The 21,559-nt window shown below is 42.3% G+C and overlaps 28 non-coding genes across 28 annotated transcripts; 18 read left to right on the forward strand and 10 right to left on the reverse strand.

Annotated features, from left to right (window-relative positions):
• Positions 1-378: 378 nt before the first annotated feature.
• Positions 379-451, reverse strand: TRNAM-CAU (transfer RNA methionine (anticodon CAU)). The gene has a single exon. It is a non-coding gene; the product is annotated as a tRNA-Met (tRNA).
• An 88-nt stretch (positions 452-539) lies between these two features.
• On the forward strand, positions 540-611 carry TRNAE-UUC (transfer RNA glutamic acid (anticodon UUC)). The gene has a single exon. It is a non-coding gene; the product is annotated as a tRNA-Glu (tRNA).
• Positions 612-1,500: 889 nt separating this feature from the next.
• On the forward strand, positions 1,501-1,572 carry TRNAE-CUC (transfer RNA glutamic acid (anticodon CUC)). The gene has a single exon. It is a non-coding gene; the product is annotated as a tRNA-Glu (tRNA).
• A 965-nt stretch (positions 1,573-2,537) lies between these two features.
• Positions 2,538-2,610, reverse strand: TRNAM-CAU (transfer RNA methionine (anticodon CAU)). The gene has a single exon. It is a non-coding gene; the product is annotated as a tRNA-Met (tRNA).
• An 88-nt stretch (positions 2,611-2,698) lies between these two features.
• Positions 2,699-2,770, forward strand: TRNAE-UUC (transfer RNA glutamic acid (anticodon UUC)). The gene has a single exon. It is a non-coding gene; the product is annotated as a tRNA-Glu (tRNA).
• An 889-nt stretch (positions 2,771-3,659) lies between these two features.
• TRNAE-UUC (transfer RNA glutamic acid (anticodon UUC)) lies at positions 3,660-3,731 on the forward strand. The gene has a single exon. It is a non-coding gene; the product is annotated as a tRNA-Glu (tRNA).
• A 965-nt stretch (positions 3,732-4,696) lies between these two features.
• On the reverse strand, positions 4,697-4,769 carry TRNAM-CAU (transfer RNA methionine (anticodon CAU)). The gene has a single exon. It is a non-coding gene; the product is annotated as a tRNA-Met (tRNA).
• Positions 4,770-4,857: 88 nt separating this feature from the next.
• Positions 4,858-4,929, forward strand: TRNAE-UUC (transfer RNA glutamic acid (anticodon UUC)). The gene has a single exon. It is a non-coding gene; the product is annotated as a tRNA-Glu (tRNA).
• Positions 4,930-6,855: 1,926 nt separating this feature from the next.
• On the reverse strand, positions 6,856-6,928 carry TRNAM-CAU (transfer RNA methionine (anticodon CAU)). The gene has a single exon. It is a non-coding gene; the product is annotated as a tRNA-Met (tRNA).
• Positions 6,929-7,016: 88 nt separating this feature from the next.
• Positions 7,017-7,088, forward strand: TRNAE-UUC (transfer RNA glutamic acid (anticodon UUC)). Its single transcript has one exon. It is a non-coding gene; the product is annotated as a tRNA-Glu (tRNA).
• Positions 7,089-7,977: 889 nt separating this feature from the next.
• On the forward strand, positions 7,978-8,049 carry TRNAE-CUC (transfer RNA glutamic acid (anticodon CUC)). The gene has a single exon. It is a non-coding gene; the product is annotated as a tRNA-Glu (tRNA).
• Positions 8,050-9,014: 965 nt separating this feature from the next.
• Positions 9,015-9,087, reverse strand: TRNAM-CAU (transfer RNA methionine (anticodon CAU)). The gene has a single exon. It is a non-coding gene; the product is annotated as a tRNA-Met (tRNA).
• Positions 9,088-9,175: 88 nt separating this feature from the next.
• On the forward strand, positions 9,176-9,247 carry TRNAE-UUC (transfer RNA glutamic acid (anticodon UUC)). The gene has a single exon. It is a non-coding gene; the product is annotated as a tRNA-Glu (tRNA).
• An 889-nt stretch (positions 9,248-10,136) lies between these two features.
• On the forward strand, positions 10,137-10,208 carry TRNAE-CUC (transfer RNA glutamic acid (anticodon CUC)). Its single transcript has one exon. It is a non-coding gene; the product is annotated as a tRNA-Glu (tRNA).
• Positions 10,209-11,173: 965 nt separating this feature from the next.
• Positions 11,174-11,246, reverse strand: TRNAM-CAU (transfer RNA methionine (anticodon CAU)). The gene has a single exon. It is a non-coding gene; the product is annotated as a tRNA-Met (tRNA).
• An 88-nt stretch (positions 11,247-11,334) lies between these two features.
• Positions 11,335-11,406, forward strand: TRNAE-UUC (transfer RNA glutamic acid (anticodon UUC)). Its single transcript has one exon. It is a non-coding gene; the product is annotated as a tRNA-Glu (tRNA).
• An 889-nt stretch (positions 11,407-12,295) lies between these two features.
• On the forward strand, positions 12,296-12,367 carry TRNAE-CUC (transfer RNA glutamic acid (anticodon CUC)). Its single transcript has one exon. It is a non-coding gene; the product is annotated as a tRNA-Glu (tRNA).
• A 965-nt stretch (positions 12,368-13,332) lies between these two features.
• Positions 13,333-13,405, reverse strand: TRNAM-CAU (transfer RNA methionine (anticodon CAU)). The gene has a single exon. It is a non-coding gene; the product is annotated as a tRNA-Met (tRNA).
• Positions 13,406-13,493: 88 nt separating this feature from the next.
• On the forward strand, positions 13,494-13,565 carry TRNAE-UUC (transfer RNA glutamic acid (anticodon UUC)). The gene has a single exon. It is a non-coding gene; the product is annotated as a tRNA-Glu (tRNA).
• An 892-nt stretch (positions 13,566-14,457) lies between these two features.
• Positions 14,458-14,529, forward strand: TRNAE-CUC (transfer RNA glutamic acid (anticodon CUC)). Its single transcript has one exon. It is a non-coding gene; the product is annotated as a tRNA-Glu (tRNA).
• Positions 14,530-15,495: 966 nt separating this feature from the next.
• On the reverse strand, positions 15,496-15,568 carry TRNAM-CAU (transfer RNA methionine (anticodon CAU)). Its single transcript has one exon. It is a non-coding gene; the product is annotated as a tRNA-Met (tRNA).
• Positions 15,569-15,656: 88 nt separating this feature from the next.
• TRNAE-UUC (transfer RNA glutamic acid (anticodon UUC)) lies at positions 15,657-15,728 on the forward strand. The gene has a single exon. It is a non-coding gene; the product is annotated as a tRNA-Glu (tRNA).
• A 1,929-nt stretch (positions 15,729-17,657) lies between these two features.
• TRNAM-CAU (transfer RNA methionine (anticodon CAU)) lies at positions 17,658-17,730 on the reverse strand. Its single transcript has one exon. It is a non-coding gene; the product is annotated as a tRNA-Met (tRNA).
• Positions 17,731-17,818: 88 nt separating this feature from the next.
• Positions 17,819-17,890, forward strand: TRNAE-UUC (transfer RNA glutamic acid (anticodon UUC)). The gene has a single exon. It is a non-coding gene; the product is annotated as a tRNA-Glu (tRNA).
• An 889-nt stretch (positions 17,891-18,779) lies between these two features.
• On the forward strand, positions 18,780-18,851 carry TRNAE-CUC (transfer RNA glutamic acid (anticodon CUC)). Its single transcript has one exon. It is a non-coding gene; the product is annotated as a tRNA-Glu (tRNA).
• A 965-nt stretch (positions 18,852-19,816) lies between these two features.
• On the reverse strand, positions 19,817-19,889 carry TRNAM-CAU (transfer RNA methionine (anticodon CAU)). Its single transcript has one exon. It is a non-coding gene; the product is annotated as a tRNA-Met (tRNA).
• An 88-nt stretch (positions 19,890-19,977) lies between these two features.
• TRNAE-UUC (transfer RNA glutamic acid (anticodon UUC)) lies at positions 19,978-20,049 on the forward strand. The gene has a single exon. It is a non-coding gene; the product is annotated as a tRNA-Glu (tRNA).
• An 889-nt stretch (positions 20,050-20,938) lies between these two features.
• TRNAE-CUC (transfer RNA glutamic acid (anticodon CUC)) lies at positions 20,939-21,010 on the forward strand. Its single transcript has one exon. It is a non-coding gene; the product is annotated as a tRNA-Glu (tRNA).
• Positions 21,011-21,559: the final 549 nt, after the last annotated feature.

The raw sequence follows: 21,559 nt of genomic DNA on the forward strand, positions 1-21,559 counted from the left end.
AAGATTTTGACAAAATCTCTTCGGAAAAGAGGAGCCTGCTGCCCCGTGTGAGGATCGAACTCACGACCTTCAGATTATGAGACTGACGCGGGTGTTTTTCAGACAAAAGCATTTCAGGTAGATTTTGCGCTTAGCTGTCAATCATTCTGAACACCAGCTTTTGGTTACATTCATTGTGACGACCTTTGGCACAAGATTTAATTTTTTTTCATAGCTCAAATCACTCTCATCTGCCTCTTTATACAGCAAACGAGTCAAGAGAACCAGCAACCCATGTGTCATTTGGGTTCACAAATCCTTACTTATCAGAAACATGTTAGAACTGAACGGGAAAGTTCTAAGTTTTTGACAAAATCTCTTCGGAAAAGAGGAGCCCGCTGCCCCGTGTGAGGATCGAACTCACGACCTTCAGATTATGAGACTGACACGCTACCTACTGCGCTAACGAGGCAAGATGCACGTGCCAATCTGCAGACGTTTCTTGTGCAAGCCCCCGAGCTGATTTTTTTCAATAGATACCTCAGTGTGTAGCTATCCTTTCCCATATGGTCTAGCGGTTAGGATTCCTGGTTTTCACCCAGGCGGCCCGGGTTTGACTCCCGGTATGGGAACGCACCTTTTACTGTACTACTGCCAACAATCAAAGACAGAAATGTATTTTCCAGACAATAATATTTCAGGTAGATTTTGTACTTTGCAGTCAAAAATGCTGAACATCAGGGTATTTGTGGCTCTTACTGACCTTTAGCACAAGATTTCATTTTGTTTCATAGCTTAAACCATTCTCAACTACACCTTATTACTCCAAAGCGTCAAGGGACGCAACAATCCATGTGTTCTGTCTGTCACTAAGGCTCCTGTTTCCTTTCGAATCGGAAACGTTTCAGTGAGAAAGTTCTGAGTGGGTGACACAATATCCCAAGAAAAGGGGGGAGAATAGTTCCACGTGTGAGGAAAAAACCTCATGAACTTCAGATTACCAACTGACGTGCTAAGTACCATGCTCATGTGGCAACTTTTTTCTTTTGTGATGTAAAAGCTATTTAATCAATGCAAAATCTTCTTTTTTTTTTTTTTAATTTATCTTGCTGCTTAGTGTATAACTTGTCCCACGTGGAAAAGTGGATAGGACCTAGTATCCCTGGTCGACTGGTTTACTTCCTGCTATGGGAGTGACACTCCTTTGGAACTAGTACACACATTCAAAAGCTGCCCCATGCCTTGTACGTGGAAACAGTTTAGGAACTAAATTGGTTATGTTTTGGTACTGAATCGGAAAAATCTGTGGCCCTGTAGCCAAGATGGAGACAGAATCGATTGAGAAAACGAGGGACCAGTACCCCGTCTAAGAATCGAACGTTCATCTTTCAGCTTATGAGACTGATTTGCTTACAACTGTGTTAACGAGGCAAGCTGCGCAAATAGAACTGCAGAAGTTGCTTGTGCCAAGTAGAAAACTTATTTTTTTTCAGATTGTCACTGATAAGACAGCACATCTTTTCCCATATGGTCTAGCGGTTAGGATTCCTGGTTCTCACCCAGGCGGCCCGGGTTCAACTCCCGGTATGGGAATGTACTTTTCTGTACTGCCACCAACATTCAAAGACAAAGGTGTTTTTCAGACAAAAGTATTTCAGGTAGAATTTGCGTTAAGCTGTCGAAAATTCTGAACGCCATCTTTTGGTCCGTTCGTTGTGATGAACTTTGGCACAAGCTTTAATTTGGTTTCATAGCTCAAATCAATCTCAACTAGCCCCTTTTACAGCAAACGTGTCAAGAGAATCAACAACCCATGTGTCCTGTCTGTCATTTGGGTTCGCAAATTCTTACTTATCAGAAACATTTTAAATCTGAAAGGGAAAGTTCTAATTTGGTGACAGAATCTCTTCAGAAAAGAGGAGACCGCTTCCCCGTGTGAGGATCGAACTCACGAACTTCAGAATATGAGACTGACGCGCTCGCTACTGACGGGTGTTTTTCAGACAAAAGTATTTCAGGTAGATTTTGCGCTTAGCTGTCAAACAGCTCAAATCACTCTCATCTGCCTCTTTATACAGCAAACGGGTCAAGAGAAACAGCAACCCATGTGTCCCATCTGTCATTTGGGTTCACAAATCCTTACTTATCAGAAACGTGTTAGAACTGAAAGGGAAAGTTCTAAGTTTTTGACAAAATCTCTTCGGAAAAGAGGAGCCTGCTGCCCCGTGTGAGGATCGAACTCACGACCTTCAGATTATGAGACTGACGCGGGTGTTTTTCAGACAAAAGTATTTCAGGTAGATTTTGCGCTTAGCTGTCAATCATTCTGAACACCAGCTTTTGGTTACATTCATTGTGACGACCTTTGGCACAAGATTTAATTTTTTTTCATAGCTCAAATCACTCTCATCTGCCTCTTTATACAGCAAACGGGTCAAGAGAACCAGCATCCCATGTGTCATTTGGGTTCACAAATCCTTACTTATCAGAAACGTGTTAGAAATGAACGGGAAAGTTCTAAGTTTTTGACAAAATCTCTTCGGAAAAGAGGAGCCCGCTGCCCCGTGTGAGTATCGAACTCACGACCTTCAGATTATGAGACTGACGCGCTACCTACTGCGCTAACGAGGCAAGATGCACGTGCCAATCTGCAGACGTTTCTTGTGCAAGCCCCCGAGCTGATTTTTTTCAATAGATACCTCAGTGTGTAGCTATCCATTCCCATATGGTCTAGCGGTCAGGATTCCTGGTGTTCACCCAGGTGGCCCGGGTTCGACTCCCGGTATGGGAACGCACCTTTTACTGTACTACTGCCAACAATCAAAGACAGAAATGTATTTTCCAGACAATAATATTCCAGGTAGATTTTGTACTTTGCAGTCAAAAATGCTGAACATCAGGGTATTTGTGGCTCTTACTGACCTTTAGCACAAGATTTCATTTTGTTTCATAGCTTAAACCATTCTCAACTACACCTTATTACTCCAAAGCGTCAAGGGACGCAACAATCCATGTGTTCTGTCTGTCACTAAGGCTTCTGTTTCCTTTCGAATCGGAAACGTTTCAGTGAGAAAGTTCTGAGTGGGTGACACAATATCCCAAGAAAAGGGGGGAGAATAGTTCCACGTGTGAGGAAAAAACCTCATGAACTTCAGATTACCAACTGACGTGCTAAGTACCATGCTCATGTGGCAACTTTTTTCTTTTGTGATGTAAAAGCTATTTAATCAAAGCAAAAACTTCTTTTTTTTTTTTTTAATTTATCTTGCTGCTTAGTGTATAACTTGTCCCACGTGGAAAAGTGGATAGGACCTAGTATCCCTGGTCGACTGGTTTACTTCCTGCTATGGGAGTGACACTCCTTTGGAACTAGTACACACATTCAAAAGCTGCCCCATGCCTTGTACGTGGAAACAGTTTAGGAACTAAATTGGTTATGTTTTGGTACTGAATCGGAAAAATCTGTGGCCCTGTAGCCAAGATGGAGACAGAATCGATTGAGAAAACGAGGGACCAGTACCCCGTCTAAGAATCGAACGTTCATCTTTCAGCTTATGAGACTGATTTGCTTACAACTGTGTTAACGAGGCAAGCTGCGCAAATAGAACTGCAGAAGTTGCTTGTGCCATGTAGAAAACTTATTTTTTTTCAGATTGTCACTGATAAGACAGCACATCTTTTCCCATATGGTCTAGCGGTTAGGATTCCTGGTTTTCACCCAGGCGTCCCGGGTTCAACTCCCGGTATGGGAATGTACTTTTCTGTACTGCCACCAACATTCAAAGACAAAGGTGTTTTTCAGACAAAAGTATTTCAGGTAGAATTTGCGTTAAGCTGTCGAAAATTCTGAACGCCATCTTTTGGTCCGTTCGTTGTGATGAACTTTGGCACAAGATTTAATTTGGTTTCATAGCTCAAATCAATCTCAACTAGCCCCTTTTACAGCAAACGTGTCAAGAGAATCAACAACCCATGTGTCCTGTCTGTCATTTGGGTTCGCAAATTCTTACTTATCAGAAACATTTTAAATCTGAAAGGGAAAGTTCTAATTTGGTGACAGAATCTCTTCAGAAAAGAGGAGACCGCTTCCCCGTGTGAGGATCGAACTCACGAACTTCAGAATATGAGACTGACGCGCTCGCTACTGACGGGTGTTTTTCAGACAAAAGTATTTCAGGTAGATTTTGCGCTTAGCTGTCAAACAGCTCAAATCACTCTCATCTGCCTCTTTATACAGCAAACGGGTCAAGAGAAACAGCAACCCATGTGTCCCATCTGTCATTTGGGTTCACAAATCCTTACTTATCAGAAACGTGTTAGAACTGAAAGGGAAAGTTCTAAGATTTTGACAAAATCTCTTCGGAAAAGAGGAGCCTGCTGCCCCGTGTGAGGATCGAACTCACGACCTTCAGATTATGAGACTGACGCGGGTGTTTTTCAGACAAAAGCATTTCAGGTAGATTTTGCGCTTAGCTGTCAATCATTCTGAACACCAGCTTTTGGTTACATTCATTGTGACGACCTTTGGCACAAGATTTAATTTTTTTTCATAGCTCAAATCACTCTCATCTGCCTCTTTATACAGCAAACGAGTCAAGAGAACCAGCAACCCATGTGTCATTTGGGTTCACAAATCCTTACTTATCAGAAACATGTTAGAACTGAACGGGAAAGTTCTAAGTTTTTGACAAAATCTCTTCGGAAAAGAGGAGCCCGCTGCCCCGTGTGAGGATCGAACTCACGACCTTCAGATTATGAGACTGACACGCTACCTACTGCGCTAACGAGGCAAGATGCACGTGCCAATCTGCAGACGTTTCTTGTGCAAGCCCCCGAGCTGATTTTTTTCAATAGATACCTCAGTGTGTAGCTATCCTTTCCCATATGGTCTAGCGGTTAGGATTCCTGGTTTTCACCCAGGGGCCCCGGGTTCGACTCCCGGTATGGGAACGCACCTTTTACTGTACTACTGCCAACAATCAAAGACAGAAATGTATTTTCCAGACAATAATATTTCAGGTAGATTTTGTACTTTGCAGTCAAAAATGCTGAACATCAGGGTATTTGTGGCTCTTACTGACCTTTAGCACAAGATTTCATTTTGTTTCATAGCTTAAACCATTCTCAACTACACCTTATTACTCCAAAGCGTCAAGGGATGCAACAATCCATGTGTTCTGTCTGTCACTAAGGCTCCTGTTTCCTTTCGAATCGGAAACGTTTCAGTGAGAAAGTTCTGAGTGGGTGACACAATATCCCAAGAAAAGGGGGGAGAATAGTTCCACGTGTGAGGAAAAAACCTCATGAACTTCAGATTACCAACTGACGTGCTAAGTACCATGCTCATGTGGCAACTTTTTTCTTTTGTGATGTAAAAGCTATTTAATCAAAGCAAAAACTTCTTTTTTTTTTTTTTAATTTATCTTGCTGCTTAGTGTATAACGTGTCCCACGTGGAAAAGTGGATAGGACCTAGTATCCCTGGTCGACTGGTTTACTTCCTGCTATGGGAGTGACACTCCTTTGGAACTAGTACACACATTCAAAAGCTGCCCCATGCCTTGTACGTGGAAACAGTTTAGGAACTAAATTGGTTATGTTTTGGTACTGAATCGGAAAAATCTGTGGCCCTGTAGCCAAGATGGAGACAGAATCGATTGAGAAAACGAGGGACCAGTACCCCGTCTAAGAATCGAACGTTCATCTTTCAGCTTATGAGACTGATTTGCTTACAACTGTGTTAATGAGGCAAGCTGCGCAAATAGAACTGCAGAAGTTGCTTGTGCCAAGTAGAAAACTTATTTTTTTTCAGATTGTCACTGATAAGACAGCACATCTTTTCCCATATGGTCTATCGGTTAGGATTCCTGGTTCTCACCCAGGCGGGCCGTGTTCAACTCCCGGTATGGGAATGTACTTTTCTGTACTGCCACCAACATTCAAAGACAAAGGTGTTTTTCAGACAAAAGTATTTCAGGTAGAATTTGCGTTAAGCTGTCGAAAATTCTGAACGCCATCTTTTGGTCCGTTCGTTGTGATGAACTTTGGCACAAGATTTAATTTGGTTTCATAGCTCAAATCAATCTCAACTAGCCCCTTTTACAGCAAACGTGTCAAGAGAATCAACAACCCATGTGTCCTGTCTGTCATTTGGGTTCGCAAATTCTTACTTATCAGAAACATTTTAAATCTGAAAGGGAAAGTTCTAATTTGGTGACAGAATCTCTTCAGAAAAGAGGAGACCGCTTCCCCGTGTGAGGATTGAACTCACGAACTTCAGAATATGAGACTGACGCGCTCGCTACTGACGGGTGTTTTTCAGACAAAAGTATTTCAGGTAGATTTTGCGCTTAGCTGTCAAACAGCTCAAATCACTCTCATCTGCCTCTTTATACAGCAAACGGGTCAAGAGAAACAGCAACCCATGTGTCCCATCTGTCATTTGGGTTCACAAATCCTTACTTATCAGAAACGTGTTAGAACTGAAAGGGAAAGTTCTAAGTTTTTGACAAAATCTCTTCGGAAAAGAGGAGCCTGCTGCCCCGTGTGAGGATCGAACTCACGACCTTCAGATTATGAGACTGACGCGGGTGTTTTTCAGACAAAAGTATTTCAGGTAGATTTTGCGCTTAGCTGTCAATCATTCTGAACACCAGCTTTTGGTTACATTCATTGTGACGACCTTTGGCACAAGATTTAATTTTTTTTCATAGCTCAAATCACTCTCATCTGCCTCTTTATACAGCAAACGGGTCAAGAGAACCAGCATCCCATGTGTCATTTGGGTTCACAAATCCTTACTTATCAGAAACGTGTTAGAAATGAACGGGAAAGTTCTAAGTTTTTGACAAAATCTCTTCGGAAAAGAGGAGCCCGCTGCTCCGTGTGAGTATCGAACTCACAACCTTCAGATTATGAGACTGACGCGCTACCTACTGCGCTAACGAGGCAAGATGCACGTGCCAATCTGCAGACGTTTCTTGTGCAAGCCCCCGAGCTGATTTTTTTCAATAGATACCTCAGTGTGTAGCTATCCATTCCCATATGGTCTAGCGGTAAGGATTCCTGGTTTTCACCCAGGCGGCCCGGGTTCGACTCCCGGTATGGGAACGCACCTTTTACTGTACTACTGCCAACAATCAAAGACAGAAATGTATTTTCCAGACAATAATATTCCAGGTAGATTTTGTACTTTGCAGTCAAAAATGCTGAACATCAGGGTATTTGTGGCTCTTACTGACCTTTAGCACAAGATTTCATTTTGTTTCATAGCTTAAACCATTCTCAACTACACCTTATTACTCCAAAGCGTGAAGGGACGCAACAATCCATGTGTTCTGTCTGTCACTAAGGCTTCTGTTTCCTTTCGAATCGGAAACGTTTCAGTGAGAAAGTTCTGAGTGGGTGACACAATATCCCAAGAAAAGGGGGGAGAATAGTTCCACGTGTGAGGAAAAAACCTCATGAACTTCAGATTACCAACTGACGTGCTAAGTACCATGCTCATGTGGCAACTTTTTTCTTTTGTGATGTAAAAGATGTTTAATCAAAGCAAAAACTTCTTTTTTTTTTTTTTAATTTATCTTGCTGCTTAGTGTATAACTTGTCCCACGTGGAAAAGTGGATAGGACCTAGTATCCCTGGTCGACTGGTTTACTTCCTGCTATGGGAGTGACACTCCTTTGGAACTAGTACACACATTCAAAAGCTGCCCCATGCCTTGTACGTGGAAACAGTTTAGGAATTAAATTGGTTATGTTTTGGTACTGAATCGGAAAAATCTGTGGCCCTGTAGCCAAGATGGAGACAGAATCGATTGAGAAAACGAGGGACCAGTACCCCGTCTAAGAATCGAACGTTCATCTTTCAGCTTATGAGACTGATTTGCTTACAACTGTGTTAACGAGGCAAGCTGCGCAAATAGAACTGCAGAAGTTGCTTGTGCCAAGTAGAAAACTTATTTTTTTTCAGATTGTCACTGATAAGACAGCACATCTTTTCCCATATGGTCTAGCGGTTAGGATTCCTGGTTCTCACCCAGGCGGCCCGGGTTCAACTCCCGGTATGGGAATGTACTTTTCTGTACTGCCACCAACATTCAAAGACAAAGGTGTTTTTCAGACAAAAGTATTTCAGGTAGAATTTGCGTTAAGCTGTCGAATATTCTGAACGCCATCTTTTGGTCCGTTCGTTGTGATGAACTTTGGCACAAGATTTAATTTGGTTTCATAGCTCAAATCAATCTCAACTAGCCCCTTTTACAGCAAACGTGTCAAGAGAATCAACAACCCATGTGTCCTGTCTGTCATTTGGGTTCGCAAATTCTTACTTATCAGAAACATTTTAAATCTGAAAGGGAAAGTTCTAATTTGGTGACAGAATCTCTTCAGAAAAGAGGAGACCGCTTCCCCGTGTGAGGATCGAACTCACGAACTTCAGAATATGAGACTGACGCGCTCGCTACTGACGGGTGTTTTTCAGACAAAAGTATTTCAGGTAGATTTTGCGCTTAGCTGTCAAACAGCTCAAATCACTCTCATCTGCCTCTTTATACAGCAAACGGGTCAAGAGAAACAGCAACCCATGTGTCCCATCTGTCATTTGGGTTCACAAATCCTTACTTATCAGAAACGTGTTAGAACTGAAAGGGAAAGTTCTAAGTTTTTGACAAAATCTCTTCGGAAAAGAGGAGCCTGCTGCCCCGTGTGAGGATCGAACTCACGACCTTCAGATTATGAGACTGACGCGGGTGTTTTTCAGACAAAAGTATTTCAGGTAGATTTTGCGCTTAGCTGTCAATCATTCTGAACACCAGCTTTTGGTTACATTCATTGTGACGACCTTTGGCACAAGATTTAATTTTTTTTCATAGCTCAAATCACTCTCATCTGCCTCTTTATACAGCAAACGGGTCAAGAGAACCAGCATCCCATGTGTCATTTGGGTTCACAAATCCTTACTTATCAGAAACGTGTTAGAAATGAACGGGAAAGTTCTAAGTTTTTGACAAAATCTCTTCGGAAAAGAGGAGCCCGCTGCTCCGTGTGAGTATCGAACTCACAACCTTCAGATTATGAGACTGACGCGCTACCTACTGCGCTAACGAGGCAAGATGCACGTGCCAATCTGCAGACGTTTCTTGTGCAAGCCCCCGAGCTGATTTTTTTCAATAGATACCTCAGTGTGTAGCTATCCATTCCCATATGGTCTAGCGGTAAGGATTCCTGGTTTTCACCCAGGCGGCCCGGGTTCGACTCCCGGTATGGGAACGCACCTTTTACTGTACTACTGCCAACAATCAAAGACAGAAATGTATTTTCCAGACAATAATATTCCAGGTAGATTTTGTACTTTGCAGTCAAAAATGCTGAACATCAGGGTATTTGTGGCTCTTACTGACCTTTAGCACAAGATTTCATTTTGTTTCATAGCTTAAACCATTCTCAACTACACCTTATTACTCCAAAGCGTGAAGGGACGCAACAATCCATGTGTTCTGTCTGTCACTAAGGCTTCTGTTTCCTTTCGAATCGGAAACGTTTCAGTGAGAAAGTTCTGAGTGGGTGACACAATATCCCAAGAAAAGGGGGGAGAATAGTTCCACGTGTGAGGAAAAAACCTCATGAACTTCAGATTACCAACTGACGTGCTAAGTACCATGCTCATGTGGCAACTTTTTTCTTTTGTGATGTAAAAGATGTTTAATCAAAGCAAAAACTTCTTTTTTTTTTTTTTAATTTATCTTGCTGCTTAGTGTATAACTTGTCCCACGTGGAAAAGTGGATAGGACCTAGTATCCCTGGTCGACTGGTTTACTTCCTGCTATGGGAGTGACACTCCTTTGGAACTAGTACACACATTCAAAAGCTGCCCCATGCCTTGTACGTGGAAACAGTTTAGGAATTAAATTGGTTATGTTTTGGTACTGAATCGGAAAAATCTGTGGCCCTGTAGCCAAGATGGAGACAGAATCGATTGAGAAAACGAGGGACCAGTACCCCGTCTAAGAATCGAACGTTCATCTTTCAGCTTATGAGACTGATTTGCTTACAACTGTGTTAACGAGGCAAGCTGCGCAAATAGAACTGCAGAAGTTGCTTGTGCCAAGTAGAAAACTTATTTTTTTTCAGATTGTCACTGATAAGACAGCACATCTTTTCCCATATGGTCTAGCGGTTAGGATTCCTGGTTCTCACCCAGGCGGCCCGGGTTCAACTCCCGGTATGGGAATGTACTTTTCTGTACTGCCACCAACATTCAAAGACAAAGGTGTTTTTCAGACAAAAGTATTTCAGGTAGAATTTGCGTTAAGCTGTCGAATATTCTGAACGCCATCTTTTGGTCCGTTCGTTGTGATGAACTTTGGCACAAGATTTAATTTGGTTTCATAGCTCAAATCAATCTCAACTAGCCCCTTTTACAGCAAACGTGTCAAGAGAATCAACAACCCATGTGTCCTGTCTGTCATTTGGGTTCGCAAATTCTTACTTATCAGAAACATTTTAAATCTGAAAGGGAAAGTTCTAATTTGGTGACAGAATCTCTTCAGAAAAGAGGAGACCGCTTCCCCGTGTGAGGATCGAACTCACGAACTTCAGAATATGAGACTGACGCGCTCGCTACTGACGGGTGTTTTTCAGACAAAAGTATTTCAGGTAGATTTTGCGCTTAGCTGTCAAACAGCTCAAATCACTCTCATCTGCCTCTTTATACAGCAAACGGGTCAAGAGAAACAGCAACCCATGTGTCCCATATGTCATTTGGGTTCACAAATCCTTACTTATCAGAAACGTGTTAGAACTGAAAGGGAAAGTTCTAAGATTTTGACAAAATGTCTTCGGAAAAGAGGAGCCTGCTGCCCCGTGTGAGGATCGAACTCACGACTTTCAGATTATGAGACTGACGCTGGTGTTTTTCAGACAAAAGCATTTCAGGTAGATTTTGCGCTTAGCTGTCAATCATTCTGAACACCAGCTTTTGGTTACATTCATTGTGACGACCTTTGGCACAAGATTTAATTTTTTTTCATAGCTCAAATCACTCTCATCTGCCTCTTTATACAGCAAACGAGTCAAGAGAACCAGCAACCCATGTGTCATTTGGGTTCACAAATCCTTACTTATCAGAAACATGTTAGAACTGAACGGGAAAGTTCTAAGTTTTTGACAAAATCTCTTCGGAAAAGAGGAGCCCGCTGCCCCGTGTGAGGATCGAACTCACGACCTTCAGATTATGAGACTGACGCGCTACCTACTGCGCTAACGAGGCAAGATGCACGTGCCAATCTGCAGACGTTTCTTGTGCAAGCCCCCGAGCTGATTTTTTTCAATAGATACCTCAGTGTGTAGCTATCCTTTCCCATATGGTCTAGCGGTTAGGATTCCTGGTTTTCACCCAGGCGGCCCGGGTTCGACTCCCGGTATGGGAACGCACCTTTTACTGTACTACTGCCAACAATCAAAGACAGAAATGTATTTTCCAGACAATAATATTTCAGGTAGATTTTGTACTTTGCAGTCAAAAATGCTGAACATCAGGGTATTTGTGGCTCTTACTGACCTTTAGCACAAGATTTCATTTTGTTTCATAGCTTAAACCATTCTCAACTACACCTTATTACTCCAAAGCGTCAAGGGACGCAACAATCCATGTGTTCTGTCTGTCACTAAGGCTCCTGTTTCCTTTCGAATCGGAAACGTTTCAGTGAGAAAGTTCTGAGTGGGTGACACAATATCCCAAGAAAAGGGGGGAGAATAGTTCCACGTGTGAGGAAAAAACCTCATGAACTTCAGATTACCAACTGACGTGCTAAGTACCATGCTCATGTGGCAACTTTTTTCTTTTGTGATGTAAAAGCTATTTAATCAAAGCAAAAACTTCTTTTTTTTTTTTTTAATTTATCTTGCTGCTTAGTGTATAACTTGTCCCACGTGGAAAAGTGGATAGGACCTAGTATCCCTGGTCGACTGGTTTACTTCCTGCTATGGGAGTGACACTCCTTTGGAACTAGTACACACATTCAAAAGCTGCCCCATGCCTTGTACGTGGAAACAGTTTAGGAACTAAATTGGTTATGTTTTGGTACTGAATCGGAAAAATCTGTGGCCCTGTAGCCAAGATGGAGACAGAATCGATTGAGAAAACGAGGGACCAGTACCCCGTCTAAGAATCGAACGTTCATCTTTCAGCTTATGAGACTGATTTGCTTACAACTGTGTTAACGAGGCAAGCTGCGCAAATAGAACTGCAGAAGTTGCTTGTGCCAAGTAGAAAACTTATTTTTTTTAAGATTGTCACTGATAAGACAGCACATCTTTTCCCATATGGTCTAGCGGTTAGGATTCCTGGTTCTCACCCAGGCGGCCTGGGTTCAACTCCCGGTATGGGAATGTACTTTTCTGTACTGCCACCAACATTCAAAGACAAAGGTGTTTTTCAGACAAAAGTATTTCAGGTAGAATTTGCGTTAAGCTGTCGAAAATTCTGAACGCCATCTTTTGGTCCGTTCGTTGTGATGAACTTTGGCACAAGATTTAATTTGGTTTCATAGCTCAAATCAATCTCAACTAGCCCCTTTTAGAGCAAACGTGTCAAGAGAATCAACAACCCATGTGTCCTGTCTGTCATTTGGGTTCGCAAATTCTTACTTATCAGAAACATTTTAAATCTGAAAGGGAAAGTTCTAATTTGGTGACAGAATCTCTTCAGAAAAGAGGAGACCGCTTCCCCGTGTGAGGATCGAACTCACGAACTTCAGAATATGAGACTGACGCGCTCGCTACTGACGGGTGTTTTTCAGACAAAAGTATTTCAGGTAGATTTTGCGCTTAGCTGTCAAACAGCTCAAATCACTCTCATCTGCCTCTTTATACAGCAAACGGGTCAAGAGAAACAGCAACCCATGTGTCCCATCTGTCATTTGGGTTCACAAATCCTTACTTATCAGAAACGTGTTAGAACTGAAAGGGAAAGTTCTAAGATTTTGACAAAATCTCTTCGGAAAAGAGGAGCCTGCTGCCCCGTGTGAGGATCGAACTCACGACCTTCAGATTATGAGACTGACGCGGGTGTTTTTCAGACAAAAGTATTTCAGGTAGATTTTGCGCTTAGCTGTCAATCATTCTGAACACCAGCTTTTGGTTACATTCATTGTGACGACCTTTGGCACAAGATTTAATTTTTTTTCATAGCTCAAATCACTCTCATCTGCCTCTTTATACAGCAAACGAGTCAAGAGAACCAGCAACCCATGTGTCATTTGGGTTCACAAATCCTTACTTATCAGAAACATGTTAGAACTGAACGGGAAAGTTCTAAGTTTTTGACAAAATCTCTTCGGAAAAGAGGAGCCCGCTGCCCCGTGTGAGGATCGAACTCACGACCTTCAGATTATGAGACTGACGCGCTACCTACTGCGCTAACGAGACAAGATGCACGTGCCAATCTGCAGACGTTTCTTGTGCAAGCCCCCGAGCTGATTTTTTTCAATAGATACCTCAGTGTGTAGCTATCCATTCCCATATGGTCTAGTGGTTAGGATTCCTGGTTTTCACCCAGGCGGCCCGGGTTCGACTCCCGGTATGGGAACGCACCTTTTACTGTACTACTGCCAACAATCAAAGACAGAAATGTATTTTCCAGACAATAATATTTCAGGTAGATTTTGTACTTTGCAGTCAAAAATGCTGAACATCAGGGTATTTGTGGCTCTTACTGACCTTCAGCACAAGATTTCATTTTGTTTCATAGCTTAAACCATTCTCAACTACACCTTATTACTCCAAAGCGTCAAGGGACGCAACAATCCATGTGTTCTGTCTGTCACTAAGGCTCCTGTTTCCTTTCGAATCGGAAACGTTTCAGTGAGAAAGTTCTGAGTGGGTGACACAATATCCCAAGAAAAGGGGGGAGAATAGTTCCACGTGTGAGGAAAAAACCTCATGAACTTCAGATTACCAACTGACGTGCTAAGTACCATGCTCATGTGGCAACTTTTTTCTTTTGTGATGTAAAAGCTATTTAATCAAAGCAAAAACTTCTTTTTTTTTTTTTTTTAAATTTATCTTGCTGCTTAGTGTATAACTTGTCCCACGTGGAAAAGTAGATAGGACCTAGTATCCCTGGTCGACTGGTTTACTTCCTGCTATGGGAGTGACACTCCTTTGGAACTAGTACACACATTCAAAAGCTGCCCCATGCCTTGTACGTGGAAACAGTTTAGGAACTAAATTGGTTATGTTTTGGTACTGAATCGGAAAAATCTGTGGCCCTGTAGCCAAGATGGAGACAGAATCGATTGAGAAAACGAGGGACCAGTACCCCGTCTAAGAATCGAACGTTCATCTTTCAGCTTATGAGACTGATTTGCTTACAACTGTGTTAACGAGGCAAGCTGGGCAAATAGAACTGCAGAAGTTGCTTGTGCCAAGTAGAAAACTTATTTTTTTTCAGATTGTCACTGATAAGACAGCACATCTTTTCCCATATGGTCTAGCGGTTAGGATTCCTGGTTCTCACCCAGGCGGCCCGGGTTCAACTCCCGGTATGGGAATTTACTTTTCTGTACTGCCACCAACATTCAAAGACAAAGGTGTTTTTCAGACAAAAGTATTTCAGGTAGAATTTGCGTTAAGCTGTCGAAAATTCTGAACGCCATCTTTTGGTCCGTTCGTTGTGATGAACTTTGGCACAAGATTTAATTTGGTTTCATAGCTCAAATCAATCTCAACTAGCCCCTTTTAGAGCAAACGTGTCAAGAGAATCAACAACCCATGTGTCCTGTCTGTCATTTGGGTTCGCAAATTCTTACTTATCAGAAACATTTTAAATCTGAAAGGGAAAGTTCTAATTTGGTGACAGAATCTCTTCAGAAAAGACGAGACCGCTTCCCCGTGTGAGGATCGAACTCACGAACTTCAGAATATGAGCCTGACGCGCTCGCTACTGACGGGTGTTTTTCAGACAAAAGTATTTCAGGTAGATTTTGCGCTTAGCTGTCAAACAGCTCAAATCACTCTCATCTGCCTCTTTATACAGCAAACGGGTCAAGAGAAACAGCAACCCATGTGTCCCATCTGTCATTTGGGTTCACAAATCCTTACTTATCAGAAACGTGTTAGAACTGAAAGGGAAAGTTCTAAGATTTTGACAAAATCTCTTCGGAAAAGAGGAGCCTGCTGCCCCGTGTGAGGATCGAACTCACGACCTTCAGATTATGAGACTGACGCGGGTGTTTTTCAGACAAAAGTATTTCAGGTAGATTTTGCGCTTAGCTGTCAATCATTCTGAACACCAGCTTTTGGTTACATTCATTGTGACGACCTTTGGCACAAGATTTAATTTTTTTTTCATAGCTCAAATCACTCTCATCTGCCTCTTTATACAGCAAACGAGTCAAGAGAACCAGCAACCCATGTGTCATTTGGGTTCACAAATCCTTACTTATCAGAAACATGTTAGAACTGAACGGGAAAGTTCTAAGTTTTTGACAAAATCTCTTCGGAAAAGAGGAGCCCGCTGCCCCGTGTGAGGATCGAACTCACGACCTTCAGATTATGAGACTGACGCGCTACCTACTGCGCTAACGAGGCAAGATGCACGTGCCAATCTGCAGACGTTTCTTGTGCAAGCCCCCGAGCTGATTTTTTTCAATAGATACCTCAGTGTGTAGCTATCCATTCCCATATGGTCTAGTGGTTAGGATTCCTGGTTTTCACCCAGGCGGCCCGGGTTCGACTCCCGGTATGGGAACGCACCTTTTACTGTACTACTGCCAACAATCAAAGACAGAAATGTATTTTCCAGACAATAATATTTCAGGTAGATTTTGTACTTTGCAGTCAAAAATGCTGAACATCAGGGTATTTGTGGCTCTTACTGACCTTCAGCACAAGATTTCATTTTGTTTCATAGCTTAAACCATTCTCAACTACACCTTATTACTCCAAAGCGTCAAGGGACGCAACAATCCATGTGTTCTGTCTGTCACTAAGGCTCCTGTTTCCTTTCGAATCGGAAACGTTTCAGTGAGAAAGTTCTCAGTGGGTGACACAATATCCCAAGAAAAGGGGGGAGAATAGTTCCACGTGTGAGGAAAAAACCTCATGAACTTCAGATTACCAACTGACGTGCTAAGTACCATGCTCATGTGGCAACTTTTTTCTTTTGTGATGTAAAAGCTATTTAATCAAAGCAAAAACTTCTTTTTTTTTTTTTTTTAAATTTATCTTGCTGCTTAGTGTATAACTTGTCCCACGTGGAAAAGTAGATAGGACCTAGTATCCCTGGTCGACTGGTTTACTTCCTGCTATGGGAGTGACACTCCTTTGGAACTAGTACACACATTCAAAAGCTGCCCCATGCCTTGTACGTGGAAACAGTTTAGGAACTAAATTGGTTATGTTTTGGTACTGAATCGGAAAAATCTGTGGCCCTGTAGCCAAGATGGAGACAGAATCGATTGAGAAAACGAGGGACCAGTACCCCGTCTAAGAATCGAACGTTCATCTTTCAGCTTATGAGACTGATTTGCTTACAACTGTGTTAACGAGGCAAGCTGCGCAAATAGAACTGCAGAAGTTGCTTGTGCCAAGTAGAAAACTTATTTTTTTTCAGATTGTCACTGATAAGACAGCACATCTTTTCCCATATGGTCTAGCGGTTAGGATTCCTGGTTCTCACCCAGGCGGGCCGGGTTCAACGCCCGGTATGGGAATATACTTTTCTGTACTGCCACCAACATTCAAAGACAAAGGTGTTTTTCAGACAAAAGTATTTCAGGTAGAATTTGCGTTAAGCTGTCGAAAATTCTGAACGCCATCTTTTGGTCCGTTCGTTGTGATGAACTTTGGCACAAGATTTAATTTGGTTTCATAGCTCAAATCAATCTCAACTAGCCCCTTTTACAGCAAACGTGTCAAGAGAATCAACAACCCATGTGTCCTGTCTGTCATTTGGGTTCGCAAATTCTTACTTATCAGAAACATTTTAAATCTGAAAGGGAAAGTTCTAATTTGGTGACAGAATCTCTTCAGAAAAGAGGAGACCGCTTCCCCGTGTGAGGATCGAACTCACGAACTTCAGAATATGAGACTGACGCGCTCGCTACTGACGGGTGTTTTTCAGACAAAAGTATTTCAGGTAGATTTTGCGCTTAGCTGTCAAACAGCTCAAATCACTCTCATCTGCCTCTTTATACAGCAAACGGGTCAAGAGAAACAGCAACCCATGTGTCCCATCTGTCATTTGGGTTCACAAATCCTTACTTATCAGAAACGTGTTAGAACTGAAAGGGAAAGTTCTAAGTTTTTGACAAAATCTCTTCGGAAAAGAGGAGCCTGCTGCCCCGTGTGAGGATCGAACTCACGACCTTCAGATTATGAGACTGACGCGGGTGTTTTTCAGACAAAAGTATTTCAGGTAGATTTTGCGCTTAGCTGTCAATCATTCTGAACACCAGCTTTTGGTTACATTCATTGTGATGAACTTTGGCACAAGATTTAATTTTTTTTCATAGCTCAAATCACTCTCATCTGCCTCTTTATACAGCAAACGGGTCAAGAGAACCAGCATCCCATGTGTCATTTGGGTTCACAAATCCTTACTTATCAGAAACGTGTTAGAAATGAACGGGAAAGTTCTAAGTTTTTGACAAAATCTCTTCGGAAAAGAGGAGCCCGCTGCCCCGTGTGAGTATCGAACTCACGGCCTTCAGATTATGAGACTGACGCGCTACCTACTGCGCTAACGAGGCAAGATGCACGTGCCAATCTGCAGACGTTTCTTGTGCAAGCCCCCGAGCTGATTTTTTTCAATAGATACCTCAGTGTGTAGCTATCCATTCCCATATGGTCTAGCGGTAAGGATTCCTGGTTTTCACCCAGGCGGCCCGGGTTCGACTCCCGGTATGGGAACGCACCTTTTACTGTACTACTGCCAACAATCAAAGACAGAAATGTATTTTCCAGACAATAATATTCCAGGTAGATTTTGTACTTTGCAGTCAAAAATGCTGAACATCAGGGTATTTGTGGCTCTTACTGACCTTTAGCACAAGATTTCATTTTGTTTCATAGCTTAAACCATTCTCAACTACACCTTATTACTCCAAAGCGTAAAGGGACGCAACAATCCATGTGTTCTGTCTGTCACTAAGGCTTCTGTTTCCTTTCGAATCGGAAACGTTTCAGTGAGAAAGTTCTGAGTGGGTGACACAATATCCCAAGAAAAGGGGGGAGAATAGTTCCACGTGTGAGGAAAAAACCTCATGAACTTCAGATTACCAACTGACGTGCTAAGTACCATGCTCATGTGGCAACTTTTTTCTTTTGTGATGTAAAAGCTATTTAATCAAAGCAAAAACTTCTTTTTTTTTTTTTTAATTTATCTTGCTGCTTAGTGTATAACTTGTCCCACGTGGAAAAGTGGATAGGACCTAGTATCCCTGGTCGACTGGTTTACTTCCTGCTATGGGAGTGACACTCCTTTGGAACTAGTACACACATTCAAAAGCTGCCCCATGCCTTGTACGTGGAAACAGTTTAGGAACTAAATTGGTTATGTTTTGGTACTGAATCGGAAAAATCTGTGGCCCTGTAGCCAAGATGGAGACAGAATCGATTGAGAAAACGAGGGACCAGTACCCCGTCTAAGAATCGAACGTTCATCTTTCAGCTTATGAGACTGATTTGCTTACAACTGTGTTAACGAGGCAAGCTGCGCAAATAGAACTGCAGAAGTTGCTTGTGCCAAGTAGAAAACTTATTTTTTTTCAGATTGTCACTGATAAGAAAGCACATCTTTTCCCATATGGTCTAGCGGTTAGGATTCCTGGTTCTCACCCAGGCGGCCCGGGTTCAACTCCCGGTATGGGAATGTACTTTTCTGTACTGCCACCAACATTCAAAGACAAAGGTGTTTTTCAGACAAAAGTATTTCAGGTAGAATTTGCGTTAAGCTGTCGAAAATTCTGAACGCCATCTTTTGGTCCGTTCGTTGTGATGAACTTTGGCACAAGATTTAATTTGGTTTCATAGCTCAAATCAATCTCAACTAGCCCCTTTTACAGCAAACGTGTCAAGAGAATCAACAACCCATGTGTCCTGTCTGTCATTTGGGTTCGCAAATTCTTACTTATCAGAAACATTTTAAATCTGAAAGGGAAAGTTCTAATTTGGTGACAGAATCTCTTCAGAAAAGAGGAGACCGCTTCTCCGTGTGAGGATCGAACTCACGAACTTCAGAATATGAGACTGACGCGCTCGCTACTGACGGGTGTTTTTCAGACAAAAGTATTTCAGGTAGATTTTGCGCTTAGCTGTCAAACAGCTCAAATCACTCTCATCTGCCTCTTTATACAGCAAACGGGTCAAGAGAAACAGCAACCCATGTGTCCCATCTGTCATTTGGGTTCACAAATCCTTACTTATCAGAAACGTGTTAGAACTGAAAGGGAAAGTTCTAAGATTTTGACAAAATGTCTTCGGAAAAGAGGAGCCTGCTGCCCCGTGTGAGGATCGAACTCACGACCTTCAGATTATGAGACTGACGCGGGTGTTTTTCAGACAAAAGCATTTCAGGTAGATTTTGCGCTTAGCTGTCAATCATTCTGAACACCAGCTTTTGGTTACATTCATTGTGACGACCTTTGGCACAAGATTTAATTTTTTTTCATAGCTCAAATCACTCTCATCTGCCTCTTTATACAGCAAACTAGTCAAGAGAACCAGCAACCCATGTGTCATTTGGGTTCACAAATCCTTACTTATCAGAAACATGTTAGAACTGAACGGGAAAGTTCTAAGTTTTTGACAAAATCTCCTCGGAAAAGAGGAGCCCGCTGCCCCGTGTGAGGATCGAACTCACGACCTTCAGATTATGAGACTGACGCGCTACCTACTGCGCTAACGAGGCAAGATGCACGTGCCAATCTGCAGACGTTTCTTGTGCAAGCCCCCGAGCTGATTTTTTTCAATAGATACCTCAGTGTGTAGCTATCCTTTCCCATATGGTCTAGCGGTTAGGATTCCTGGTTTTCACCCAGGCGGCCCGGGTTCGACTCCCGGTATGGGAACGCACCTTTTACTGTACTACTGCCAACAATCAAAGACAGAAATGTATTTTCCAGACAATAATACTTCAGGTAGATTTTGTACTTTGCAGTCAAAAATGCTGAACATCAGGGTATTTGTGGCTCTTACTGACCTTTAGCACAAGATTTCATTTTGTTTCATAGCTTAAACCATTCTCAACTACACCTTATTACTCCAAAGCGTCAAGGGACGCAACAATCCATGTGTTCTGTCTGTCACTAAGGCTCCTGTTTCCTTTCGAATCGGAAACGTTTCAGTGAGAAAGTTCTGAGTGGGTGACACAATATCCCAAGAAAAGGGGGGAGAATAGTTCCACGTGTGAGGAAAAAACCTCATGAACTTCAGATTACCAACTGACGTGCTAAGTACCATGCTCATGTGGCAACTTTTTTCTTTTGTGATGTAAAAGCTATTTAATCAAAGCAAAAACTTCTTTTTTTTTTTTTTAATTTATCTTGCTGCTTAGTGTATAACTTGTCCCACGTGGAAAAGTGGATAGGACCTAGTATCCCTGGTCAACTGGTTTACTTCCTGCTATGGGAGTGACACTCCTTTGGAACTAGTACACACATTCAAAAGCTGCCCCATGCCTTGTACGTGGAAACAGTTTAGGAACTAAATTGGTTATGTTTTGGTACTGAATCGGAAAAATCTGTGGCCCTGTAGCCAAGATGGAGACAGAATCGATTGAGAAAACGAGGGACCAGTACCCCGTCTAAGAATCGAACGTTCATCTTTCAGCTTATGAGACTGATTTGCTTACAACTGTGTTAACGAGGCAAGCTGCGCAAATAGAACTGCAGAAGTTGCTTGTGCCAAGTAGAAAACTTATTTTTTTTCAGATTGTCACTGATAAGACAGCACATCTTTTCCCATATGGTCTAGCGGTTAGGATTCCTGGTTCTCACCCAGGCGGGCCGGGTTCAACTCCCGGTATGGGAATGTACTTTTCTGTACTGCCACCAACATTCAAAGACAAAGGTGTTTTTCAGACAAAAGTATTTCAGGTAGAATTTGCGTTAAGCTGTCGAAAATTCTGAACGCCATCTTTTGGTCCGTTCGTTGTGATGAACTTTGGCACAAGATTTAATTTGGTTTCATAGCTCAAATCAATCTCAACTAGCCCCTTTTACAGCAAACGTGTCAAGAGAATCAACAACCCATGTGTCCTGTCTGTCATTTGGGTTAGCAAATTCTTACTTATCAGAAACATTTTAAATCTGAAAGGGAAAGTTCTAATTTGGTGACAGAATCTCTTCAGAAATGAGGAGACCGCTTCCCCATGTGAGGATCGAACTCACGAACTTCAGAATATTAGACTGACGCGCTCGCTACTGACGGGTGTTTTTCAGACAAAAGTATTTCAGGTAGATTTTGCGCTTAGCTGTCAAACAGCTCAAATCACTCTCATCTGCCTCTTTATACAGCAAACGGGTCAAGTGAAACAGCAACCCATGTGTCCCATCTGTCACTTGGGTTCACAAATCCTTA

The sequence above is a fragment of the Dendrobates tinctorius genome, unplaced genomic scaffold (genome assembly GCF_039654945.1).
Source record: "Dendrobates tinctorius isolate UK_male_01 unplaced genomic scaffold, ASM3965494v1 ptg000272l, whole genome shotgun sequence".
Classification (NCBI taxonomy): Eukaryota; Metazoa; Chordata; class Amphibia; order Anura; family Dendrobatidae; genus Dendrobates; species Dendrobates tinctorius.